Genomic DNA, 12,914 nt, shown 5'->3' on the forward strand with positions numbered 1-12,914 from the left:
ATCTTGGCCTCCTCCAGTAATACCCAGCATTAAAGACACCAGTTTTTGGCCAATTCCATTCACTCCACATGATAGCAAAGAAAATGGTTGGAGAGACTAGATAGTCAAAGCCTATGGACCCTGACAACATTCTGGCAATTGTACTGTAGACTTGTGCTCCAGAACTTGCCGCTCTCCTAGCCAAGCTCTTCCAGCACAGTTACAACAGTACGCAACAATGTGGAAAATTGCCCATGTATTCCTGTACGTAAAAAGCAGAACAATTCCAACCCAGCCAATTACCTCTTCATCAGTTTACTCTCCATTATCAGTAAAGTGACGGAAAAGTGTCATCAACAGCGCTATCAAGTGGCACCTGCTCAGCAATGCCCAGGGTTCTACCAGGGTCACTCAGTGCCTGACCTTATTACAGCCTGGGTTCAAAACATGGAGAAAAATAAAAAATGAGCTGAATTCCAGAGGTGAAATGAGAGTGACAGCCCTTAACATCAAGGTCACATTCGACAAACGGTGGCATCAAGGAGCCCTAGCAAAACTAGAATATAGAAATTAGGGGGCAAACTCTGTTGCTTGGAGTTATACCCGGCTCATAGGAAGATAGTTTGTCTTTGTTAGATGTCAGTAATCTCAGCTCCAGGACATCTCTGCAGGAGTTCCTCAGGGTGGTGACCTCAGCCCAATCATCTTAAACTGTTTCATCAATGACCTTCCCTCCACGATATGGTCAGAAGTGGGGATATTCACCAACGATTGCACAAAGTTCAGTACCATTCGCGATTCCTCAGATATTGAAGCAGTCAATGTTCAAACGCAACAAGACCTGGACAATATTCATGCATGGGCTGACAAGTAACATTCACAATACACAAACACCAGACAATGACCATCACCAATACGAGACAATCCAACCACTATCCCTTGGCATGCAATGTATTACCATCACGGAGTTCCCCCACCATCAACATCCTGGGGTTATCATTGAACAGAAACTCAATTGGACTCATCACAAACACATTGGCTACAAAAGCAAATCAGAAGCCAGAAACACTGTGGTGAGTAACTCACCTCCTGACTCCCCACAGCCTGTCTGTCATGTGCAAGGCACAAGTCAGGAGTGTGTGGAATACTCCCCATTTGCCTGGATGAATGCTGTTCCAACAACATTGAAGCAGCTTGACACCATCAGGACAAAGCTGTCCGCTTGATTGGCACTGCATCCACAAGGATCCACTCCCTCCACCATCGAAGTTCACATCGCTGTGATTGAGCAATCTATAAGATGCGCTGCAGAAATTCACCCAAAGATCCTCAGGCAGCACCTGTCAGGCCCACGACCACTTCCATCCAGAAGGACAAGGGCAGCAGCTAAATGTGAACACACCATCAGCAAGTCCCCTTCCAAGCCACTCACCATCCTGATTTGGAAATATATCACCGTTCCTTCATTGTTGCTGGGTAGAAATCCTGGCTTTCTCTCCATAAAAGCATTATGCATCTACCTACAGCAGTTCAAGAAGGCAGCTCACTACCACCTTCTCAAGGGCAAATCAGGAAAGGCAACAAATGCCGGCCAGTCAGCGATGCCCACATTCCACAAGAGAATTTTAAAAAGCTCACTCGTATTGCTAAGCCCATTCTAATGGCAAGTTGCGAATGCACTTCAACTGTCCACTTCTGGGATGTCTTCTTGTTCCCGAGAGAGGAAGGGAACTTCTCCAAAAAGACATTTTCATAATCAGGGTGTACTGAGCTAGGTGGAGAGGTAACCAAGAAGAGTACCAACAAAATCAAATTACTGCAAACTTTGTTTTGACCAGCACCGAATGAACAAGCACTCTCAATAAATCGACAAAAATTATACACCTTTACTGAAGTTTACTGTATTATCACAATATCTGCAATGTCCAAATAGTCAGTTGAGGATGTAACTGAGATGTTTCTGTTGTTAAATTTTTATTGAAATTATTACTTAAGTGATTTATGCTGTAAATGAAGAATATCAGTGACATATATACCCCCTGCATACATTTCTACACTGATTCTGTGGACCTCTTGATCAGTGGGAATATTTGATCACCTGGTAGGTCCCATAGGTGCCAGTTAATAAAAAGTTTCTGTACTTTTTTAAAAAAGTAATTTTATCCTCAGTACTCAGTGTTAGAATGAAAATACATTTCTTCTCAAATCGAGTCCAAGATACTACAAGTGTTTTTGAAATCAACAAGACTACAGTTGCCTTTTAGAATAATTAACACATAGTTACATTAAAAAAAGACACCTGCTTATTTGCATTGGCTGGTTCACCAGTTTGACTACTCCACACATTAAGCAATAATGCATCACACCAGCACAGAAATTAATGCACTGAGAAGCTGCACTTCAACTAAAGCAACAGTTCAGCAAATAGTATAAGCATGAGAAGGCAAGGAATAAACAACTTTTAACAGCATGAACTTGGAGGATGGGACCTTGAGTGAGTTTGCTATGCAGTTCCTGGATATAAAGCGATGAGAAAATATAATTGTGTGAAGCATGTTAAAACATTTGAGATTTTATGAAGTATCTGATTTAATCAATCATACATTATTGCATTGTTTATTAAAATGTGCCTTTTTAGCAGAAACAAACAAATGCTAATTTTAGCAGTATAAATATTTCTCAGCCTTGGCTTTAAATAGATGCAGTTGGTTACATGCTAAGGAAAGTATAACAGAACAAACAAGTATATTGTATTAAATGAATTCAGCAGATGCTGGCGTAGCACAAAGAACAAGATTCAAGTAACACACAGAGCATTACTTTCATCATTAACATTTACAGCTTTTCTGCCCCCTCAACTGCTATATCCCTTCCAGTGTTACCTGTATTTAGCCATTCAGAAGATCAAACTTAAGGGTGGAGAGAGGTCAGAGTTTGTTAGAATAGCAAGGGTAAAAAAGAAAACTAAGTCTGAGTTGATAATCAAGAGTGATAGGGAGCTGCTCCACTCGACCTACAATACTGGCATCTACCCAGCAATGTGGAAAATTGTCCAGATATGTCTTGTCAATAGCAAGATAAATCCAACCCAACCAACCAGTGTCCTACCAATCTACTCTCAATCATCAAAGCAATGAAAGGGGTCATCCATAGTGCTGTCAAGCAGCACTTGCAAAAGAATAACCCTTTCGCTAATGCTCAGTTTGGACTAAGTCTTTAAGAGAATAACAGGAAAAAACAGTCGATAAAGATAAACTTTTTGCACTGGTTGGGGAACTAGGGAGCACAATTTAAAAGTTAGGGGCAAACCATTCAGGGGAGATGTTAGGAAGCACTTCTACACACAAAGGGTGTTAGATGTTTGGAACTCTCTTCCAGAAATGGCAGTGGATGCTGGTTCACTTACTAGTTTTAAATCTGAGACAGACTTTATTTTTGTTAAGCAAATGTATTAAATGATATGAGCTAACAGCAGGTATTTGCAGTTAAGCTACAGATCAGCCATGATCTCACTGAAAAGTGGAACAGTCTCAAGGAGCTGAATGGCCTACTTCTGTTCCTATTGTTCCATGGGGATCACCGAGCTCCTGGTGTTATCACTGCCTTAGTCCTAACATGGACAAAAAAGTTGAACTCCAAAGAGGAGGACAAGGTCAGAAATTACATGACACCAGGTTATAGTCCAACAGGTTTATTTGAAAACACAAGCTTTCAGAGCCTCACTCCTCCTTCAGGTGTTATTGACAGACACAGAATTTATAAGTAAAAGATCAAAAGGACACACCGCTGATGAGGATGTATTAAACAAACCTAAGATACTGTTAAATCTTTAATCAGTTAGAAAGTTTTAATTGATTAATACGTATTTGTAAATCCCCAAATTCCTTTCATGTCACAGTCCTGAGAGAACTAAAGATTTTATCAGTGTAAAGAAGAGATGACATTTTAGATCAGACAATGCAGGTTAGGTGTGAAGCCTTGTTTAGAATCTGTTTGTGTTTTGGTTTGGAGTCAGACTGGTTTTACTTCTAAAGTAGGAATTTATAAAATGCCACATTGACTGTCTATGCTTTGTGAACAAAATAGAATGTATCTGCAAATACAAATTCACCCCATAGATTTGTGTGTGTGTGCTTGCGCACGGAGAGAGAGAGAGAGACACGAATGTGTGCATGTGAGGGAGCGAGAGAACGCACGAGTGTGCATAGTGTGGTGAGGTCACCTGCAGTGCAACATAAACCCAAGATCCCGGTTGAGGCCATCCTCATGGATTTCGAACTTGGCTATTAGCCTCTGCTTGGTGACTCTGTGTTGTTGTGTATCCCAAAGTCCACTTTGGAGGATGTTTACCCAAAGATCCGAGACCAAATGCCTTTGACCATTGAAGTGATCCCCCACTGGGAGGGAACATCCCTGTCTGGCGATTGTTGCGCAGCGTCCATTTATCTGTTGTCGTAGCATCTGCATGGTCTCGCCAATGTAACATATCTCGGGGCATCCTTGCCTGCAGTGTATGAGATAGACAATGTTGGCCAAGTCACATGAGTATCTGCCGTGCACCTGGTGGGTGGTGTTCCCATGTGTGATGGTAGTGTCCATGTCAATGATATGGCATGTCTTGCAGAGGTTGTATGGTGTTGTGGTCGATGTTGTCCTGAAGGCTGGGTAGTTTGCTGCGAACAATGATCTGTTTAAGGTTTGGCAGTTGTTTGAAGGTGAGAAGTGGTGGTGTGGGGAAGATCTTGGCAAAGTGCTCATCATCATCGGTAATGTTTTGAAGGCTACAAAGAACATGATTTAGTTTCTCCAATCCCGGGAAGTACTGGGCAACGAAGAGTACACTCTCAGACATATCCTGTGCCTGTCTTCTGCGGAGGTCATTGCAGTTTTTCGCTGTGGCATGTCAGAACTGACAAATCGATGAGTTGAGCATCGTATCCTGCTCCCATGAGGGTGTCCTTCAATACCTCCAAAAGATGATGATGGTGACTGCCCTTGACATCAAGGTAGCATTTGACAGAGCGCAGCATCAAGAAACCCCAGCAAAACTGAAGACATTGGGAATCAGGGCAAAGCTCTTCACCAGTTGAAGTCATACCTAGCTCAAAAACGATGACGTCATTGTTTGTGGTCTTGGAAGTTAATCATCTCAGTCCTAGGACATCTCAGCAGGAATTCCTCAGGGTTGTGTGCTTAGCCCAACCATCTTCAACAATGACCTTTCCTTCATCATAATCATCAGGAGGTGGGGATGTTCACTGATGATTGCACAATGTTCAACACTATTCCTGACTGCTCAGGTACTGAAGCGACCATATCCATATGCAGTAAGCCCTTTACAACATCTACGCTTGGGCTGATAAGTGGCAAGTAATATTTATGCCACACAAGTATCAGGCAACAGCTATTATCAGCAAGAAACTAACCATCGCCCTTTGAAGTCCAATGGCACTACCATCACTGAATCCTCCAGAACCAATGTCCCGGGCATTACCACTGACCAGAATCTGAATTGGACCAGTTATATTCATTCAAGTAAAACAAAGAACTGTGGATGCTGGAGGCTAGGAGGGAAAACAAGAAAGTAATTATGATGAACAACAAGACAGATTTAAATGGAAATCCTGTTGGAAAGAAGGGCGGAAGTTCTTCAAGATGGACATATCTGTAAGAGTTGTGGCAGTTAATTAAACACTGGAATAAACCACTAATGTAAAATAAAAACAAAAACACAATATTCGGAAGAAGGGCCAACGATTTTCTTTCCACAGATGCTGCCAGACTGCTGAGTTTCTCCAACAACTTCTGTATGCATTTCAGTCATATACATACTGTAGCCACAAGAATCACAGTCAGAGACAATGAATCCTGCAGCGTGTAACTCACCTCCTGACTCATCAGTGCCTGTTCACTATTTGCAAAGCACATTCAGCAGTATGATGGAATACTAACACCCTCCGCCTTGGATAGGTGCAGCTCCAACAACTCAAGAACCTTGATATCATCCAGGACAAAACCACCTTTATTGGCACATCAATCATCTGAGTGCACTAACATAATTCAGCACAAACTATTGAGAAGGAAGAAAGTGTCAGGTTCAGAGATACTGTTCTTTGACTGGGGTATATTGGAGGGAGGGAGTTTTAAGTTGCTTTCATGTTACAGTACAGGCAGTCCCCAGATTACAAACAGATTCTGTTCTTCAGGACATTCATAAGTTTATTTCAATGCAAGTCATGACACCATATAGTACCGTGCAGCACGGTGGCTCAGTGGTCAGCACTGCTGCTTCACAGTGCCAGGGATGCGGGTTTGATTCCACCTTTAGGCGACTGTCTGTGTGGAGTTTGCACATTCTCCCCGTGTCTGCGTGGGTTTCCTGCAGGTGCTCCGGTTTCCTCCCACAGTCCAAAGAAGTGCAGGGTAGGTGGATTGGCCATGCTAAATTGCCCGTAGTGTTCAGGGATGTTTGGGGTAGACATGAAGAAATGCAGGGGTAGGGGAATGAGTCAGGGTGGGATGCTCCTTCGGAGGGCCGGTGTGGACTTGTTGGGCCGAATGGCCTGTTTCCACACTATAGGGATTCTATGAACATAAAATAGCAATGGGCCCACACAAATATTTGCATGTCGGATCTTTAAAATTAATACAAACAAGATCCCATATAGAGTGTAAGTACAAGCACGCATAACTCAGATGTTTGTAAGTCAGAAATCACCAGCGCTGGTTACAGAATTATCTTGCAATACTTGTGTCAGATTGTGGGTGGTTTCTACACAGGCTAGAATCATTAGCACTGACATGGTGCACCTCTGCTAGTAGTCGTCAAAATCTTATCTGCTCAAAAATAGCCAAGATGTCAACTTGTTTATTTTGTGATACTACACCTCAAATAGTATGAAATTTTATTGTGTTAACAATTTTACGGTGTGTAATGAAAATGCAAAAACTCTATTTATCAGTTTTTGATAGTATGATAGATGGTAATCGTGGAAGCTGAGTTCTAAACGGGGAAAAACTGACTCTCATCAACATGAGGATATCAATGCCAAGTATAATGACACAAAATTAAGGTACATCAGTTCCAATACGTTGAGATTAGATCTGGCCAAGCCAATTATAATCAGAACACTATTCAGTATGGAAACCTCAAGTAACCGACCTGAAATCTACAAGCAAATTTGAAATCCTGGAAAAAGACCCATGACAGTTACTAGATGATGAAAGCTGAAAAGCCGTGTTTGCAATGCAGAACTCCCAGTACCATTAATCCTCTCAGGAACCTCTTCCAAAAGAGTTTAGATGTGACAACCAGTATTAGATACCTATTTTTCTTTAAATACTACCTTCTCCCAAATATCTGCACATTCTATGCAAACTGGTCAACAACTCTCCAGAAGACTTCGCCATTGCTTAAATCAAACAGATAAAATGCAACTTCAGTAAACAGAATGTAAAATGCAACATCTTTTACTGTTGGTTAAGAACTTAAAGTTTTAACCCTATATTCCCTTCCAGTTAGAAACATTTCCAAGGAATATTTCAAAAAAGTGCAAATTCAGTACAACAGAAACTTTTGTAAACAATATTAGCTGCTGTTGCAATAAAATCATTTTTAAAAAATTATGTCGGCTCCAGCAGGATAATTGTTGAGATCATTAAAAAGTTCTTAATTCGTATTTTTATTTGATAAATAAATTACCTGGGTAACATTGTCCTGCTGCTATGTCCAGCTATATAATCCACAGAAAGGTTTCTTTGCTCGCTCTCCCTTCCTAATAATAGCTCTGTATTAGGTTCATCCTGAAGCACAAGGCTGTCAGGTGACACACACAGAGATATGAACAGCACTCTGTCAAAGGTAATTCCATGCTCAAACACGCATCGACAGAAGCATATAGTAGTACAGATTCTCAGAGACTTTGTTGCAGCAAATATCGTTTAGCTCAAATTTCTTCGTGAACTAGAGCGCATTACTTGTTTACAGATTAAAACTCCTCATAATGCTGGTTTCAGCAGCAATAGAATCTAGCTCACAAATGATCAGGCTATCCAAATTATAAGCAGCAAAGAGCATTTCCTCCTGCTCTCTCCTCTTTCCCACTACAGCCCAGCACATTCCTTGATGCATCAGGATGCCTTCAATCTTGCAGCAGTGACAGGCATCTTCTGCTGACTGAGGCACAAGAAGCAATCATGTGATTTGACTGTGTACCACCTGGGTCTACACTGAAGCCTGCCAACCAATCCCTGCATTAGCAAGCTCTCTAGGGCCTGTACTCTTCCAATCGAACCCTCTATTTTCCATCATTTCACTCAGTAACAAAAACCCTGTACATTCATCCCGCTGAACACAACGGCACTTGTTCAATGTCCTTTGTCTAACACAATACAATAAATAAGTCGCAGCTTACCAAACAATCCTATGCAATACTGGCTGGTACTGATTTTTTTAAACAAACCATAAAAACAAACTATACTTGAATTTTTGACTGATACTTTCCTTTTTGTCAATTTAACTATTAATTGCACACTGCTACCAAAACCATACCAGTCGATCCATAAAGGATAACATTTGATTCTCATTTGAGTCGATAAAGATACAGAGAAGTTTCCTTTCCAGAGTTAACTTCCCTCTTCCTGCAATAACTCCAATAAATAGCACAAGTTGTTCTCCAGAAAAAAGGTTTATGAGGAAACTACAAAAAAAATGCAATTTGCTACAATGCACAGCACTTCTGAAAAAAAAACGAGAAATACTCCAAGTTGATACGAGAACAAATTAGGTCATCGTGCAATTTTTTTTGCAGCACTGTTCTTTAATTATGTAACCTAGGCTAAAGAAGTAATACTGCTACAATTGAGAATTACATAGGCAGGCTCAGATGTTTCAATGCCTGGTCTCCAATAACATTGCAGCAGATGCATTCCCAGTTATATGAAAATCCCACAATGACAATGAAAACAAGTTGTAGTGATCACAACGTGTAATTGACAGCATGGAAGCCTTGACAATTGTACCAAGGGTGGCATTGCAAGAGCTTTCCATGCTGGATTCCATTGTCACTACACTACATCTGTTTCAACTATATGGTCAACCTCAAGGTGCTTTAATCACTTGTGTAGGATGGGCTATGGTGCATCTGATCTTTCAAACAACAAAAGCTTGCAATTTCAATCAAAGTTTAGAAAATATTATACTGGAGCATAACAAAAATCAACAGCACCATATTAGGAAATATTAAGACTGATGACTAAACAAATTTTCAGAGATAAGCCTAATGGAGTTCTGAGGAAGGGTCTCTTGACCCCAAGTATTAACTCTGAATTCTCTCCACAGATGCTGCCAGACCTGCTGAGCTTTTCCAGCAATTTCTGTTTTTGTTTTAGGTCTAATGGAAGGTCTTTTAAAGGAGGAGAGAAAGGTAATGAGACCAAAAGTAGTTCAAATCTGTTCTGACTACATCAAAAGTAGATTCTGTAATTTGGGTCACTTAAATTAATCTGCAGATTTTGTTATCAGGACTCGCAGACTGTGCCAGAATTCTGAATTGGCTGTGAAATAGAAGGTTAAAAAAAACCCAGATCATATGAGCAAATCTCAACTGCTCAAATTACTCTTTCTGGGGCTAAGCCAGATGGTACATTTGTATTAGTAACAAATAAAAGTTGTTCAACCATGGAGCATGTCTCAAAAAGTGCTTTTGAGGAAGTTCTGAAGGATCCCAGTTCTCAGCAGTGTTGCTGGACGGATTCTCGAATAATAAGGAAGTCAGAGGTTATCAGCAGTAGGCAGGAAGGTGTAACTGAGACCTCCATCAGATTAGCCCTGTGAGACTGGTGAGAAAGTTCGAGAGGCCAAATGGCCTACTCGTGTTTCTAATTCATATGTTCATACAGAAATCACAGGGAGATAATGTAAAGTTCATTAGAGGTTTAAAAACAATGAAAATCGTATGCATTACCATAATCACAAGTTAAGTACACATATTCCTGCAACAGGTCCTATGCCACATGTGTGAACGACAGAAAGGACAGCCTAAAACTCTCACAGGTCAGATGCAAAGCCAGGTTCTTTAGTGAGTTGTGACAGTTTGTTCAGCAACCCCAGCTTTTGAAAAGAGACACCAATTAATTAATGCCTGACCCCCATTTCCAAACCAGATGTTTTTTTACTGTTAATTAATTGTTAATATTGTGCTTAGTTCTGGTCAATTCTCTTTTGACTGTATCAGGCTGGAACAAGACTGAGCCTCTTGTTTTCACAGGACTGTCAAGCTGATAGAGCTGGGGGAACATTTTCCACATAATTCATACAAAAAAAGGAGCAAAAGAGCTGCAAAATAAATATCCATTTGCTAAAATGGTAAGATAGTACATATGATAATCTTTGGTCTAACTGTAAATTTTTTTTAGATCCCCAGTAAAGTTCACACATTATATAATCTGTGCCTATTGCACAGTTGATTAAATATAATCAAAGTTTTCCATCTTGTCAAGTAGGATGAAAAAGCAATCCGATTACAGAATATCTTTACTCTTTCTTTAATTTCAATTTACAAGCAAGCCATTCAAATGAAACATGTTAATCAACGTCAGCCTTTCCTTCTTCAAGACAATTTGCTTTAACCCAAAATTTCTGAATGACTTGATTAGTGAAAGGACTAAAATACAGGAAGTTAAATGACGCAGTGAGAGGACTTTTAAACTATAGGTGGTCATTAAATGAAGTCATTTATGAATGCCAACAGAGCAGTTTTGTGCTTAACAATTAAGACATGATCTGTTCTAAAAGGCAATTTTTAGTTTCTAACCATCCAGAAAGTTTGACTATGCTTACACGATTTAACAAATCATATTACAACTGAAATCTACCTGGAAGATTTCACAACATGTTTTTGCAAATTTGTATTTGTTATACAGTTAGATTGCAATAAGATACTTGCTAAACAGAAAGCTATTGTAAAAGTACATTCCAAACAGCATTGTAATTAAGGTGTGTTGTGTCTATCTACCTCATGTGACTCAACTCATGTGATGTGACTCAATGTCACAAGATAGAGACCAGCTGTGGAAAAAAAAACAAGGATTCAAGTCTGAACTTTTGATTATAATTAGGAATATAATGTTTACAACCCATGTATTCTTCGTCTTCAGACTCGCTTTTGACACATTACAAAATGCAATAGTTTAGAAAATATTCTAAAACAAGTCAGACAAGTAAAATACCTTTTAAAAATGTTTTACATTAAGATACGTATTCACTTTTAACCGAACGGTAATGAGATCTCTCCTTCAGGAGTTGAAGGGTCATCAAGAACTAGTATATGTCAATTATATTATGCACTGTACATAACAGCCTTTCCTAATCCAGCTTAATCTGACCATCTCCTATTTAAATGGCTACTCTGGGGGCAGGGAAATAAGGGTGAAGGAGAGTTGGAAGTATTTAACACTGGAAATGTTCACCTGTGGGTGTTGCAAAGGCTGTGATCTACTTAGCAGATTGGCGAACTGCCACTGAACGATAAGTATTTTCTAAAAATTACACACCCACACACAGTAATCATGGTCGTCAAAGATGTTTTGCATAATTTCCTATCTTTGTTCTGCAGTGCCTGTAAATCTGCCTCAAGGCCAAAGAAAATCTTGGTTGAAACATTAGCCTGAACACTGTTGTGTATCTTTTAGATTCCAGTTTCAAAGTGACACTAAACTGCCTTGTCAACTGGGAATGCCGTGTAGCATGGAACGGATGGGAAAAAAAAAGGTCTTATAGTCTAAGTCTTTTTTCAAAGAGAACAAGGAATTTAGTTGTTGAAAAATGGCTTGTGTGAATTTATATTTTCTGATAAGGATAAATCCACTCTCCTCCATTCACGGTTCACATGCTTCCTGCATTGGAAAGTCAATTCTACACCATATTCAGCCACTGTTGGCCAGAAGGAAACACATGAATGTCACTTGTAGAAACTACACATTTTCTTAATGCTATTTTATTTCCCTTTAGCTGACTGGCCTCAACTGAGGTTAGAAGCCTATTAAAGTTAAGCTAATGGTTCCACAACGCTTAGATGTGGTGGTTGCACAGAACACATGACAAAAATATTTGCTACACTGAAATCTAGAATTTGAAAACACTTTTTAAAATTCTTGCAATTTAGTAAAATAAGGAGCAAAAAGTCTGCTAACTGACAAGAACTCAACAACATTTGTCATGTGCAAACCAAACCAAACAGGCCCATTTTTCAGTAAATTAATGGACACCAGTAACTATGAAAATATCCTTCATTGTGCCCCCTACTGTCTGACAAGTCAAAAACAAAATGTGCACAACAACATTTGTATCTAACTTTCATGATGGATTTTTGAAAGGAAAAAGTGAAAGTAAACACATTAAATTACACAAGTACAGTTTGGGTTATATATACACCTAACGGGCATCTTTATTTTATTTTATATACCCATTTATGCTTCAAAGAGGCCCCTGCAGCCCTGAATTGATCTACATATGGATAAACCATCCCAGACCAAAAAAATAGAGCAACTACAGTAACTGGGTGTAGATTTGAAATTGCAATGTCTATCTGCAATTTCACTGCCAAATTCTGGGACAATCTACAAGGCTGATAAAAAAAATCTACAGATTAATGTAAGTGACCCAAATCACAGAATCTGCTTTTGATATAGTCAGCGTAGATATGAAATACTTTGGTCTCACGAGTTCATAGAAACATGATGCAGCTGCAATGACTCCCACATCAGAGGTGGAACTAAGGAAGCGGTTGAGCAAACCAACAACCCCACAAGTATTGTGGTGAGTGAAGTGTCCCTTTTTTTTGTTTCCCTTCAAATATAGGCACAAATCACTTGTTTCTATAACTTTGCGGAAGTGAATCATTAAACATCCTACTTACAAAAAAGTCAATGACTTG

Source organism: Rhincodon typus, chromosome 12, assembly GCF_021869965.1.
Source record: "Rhincodon typus isolate 14 chromosome 12, sRhiTyp1.1, whole genome shotgun sequence".
NCBI lineage: Eukaryota > Metazoa > Chordata > Chondrichthyes > Orectolobiformes > Rhincodontidae > Rhincodon > Rhincodon typus.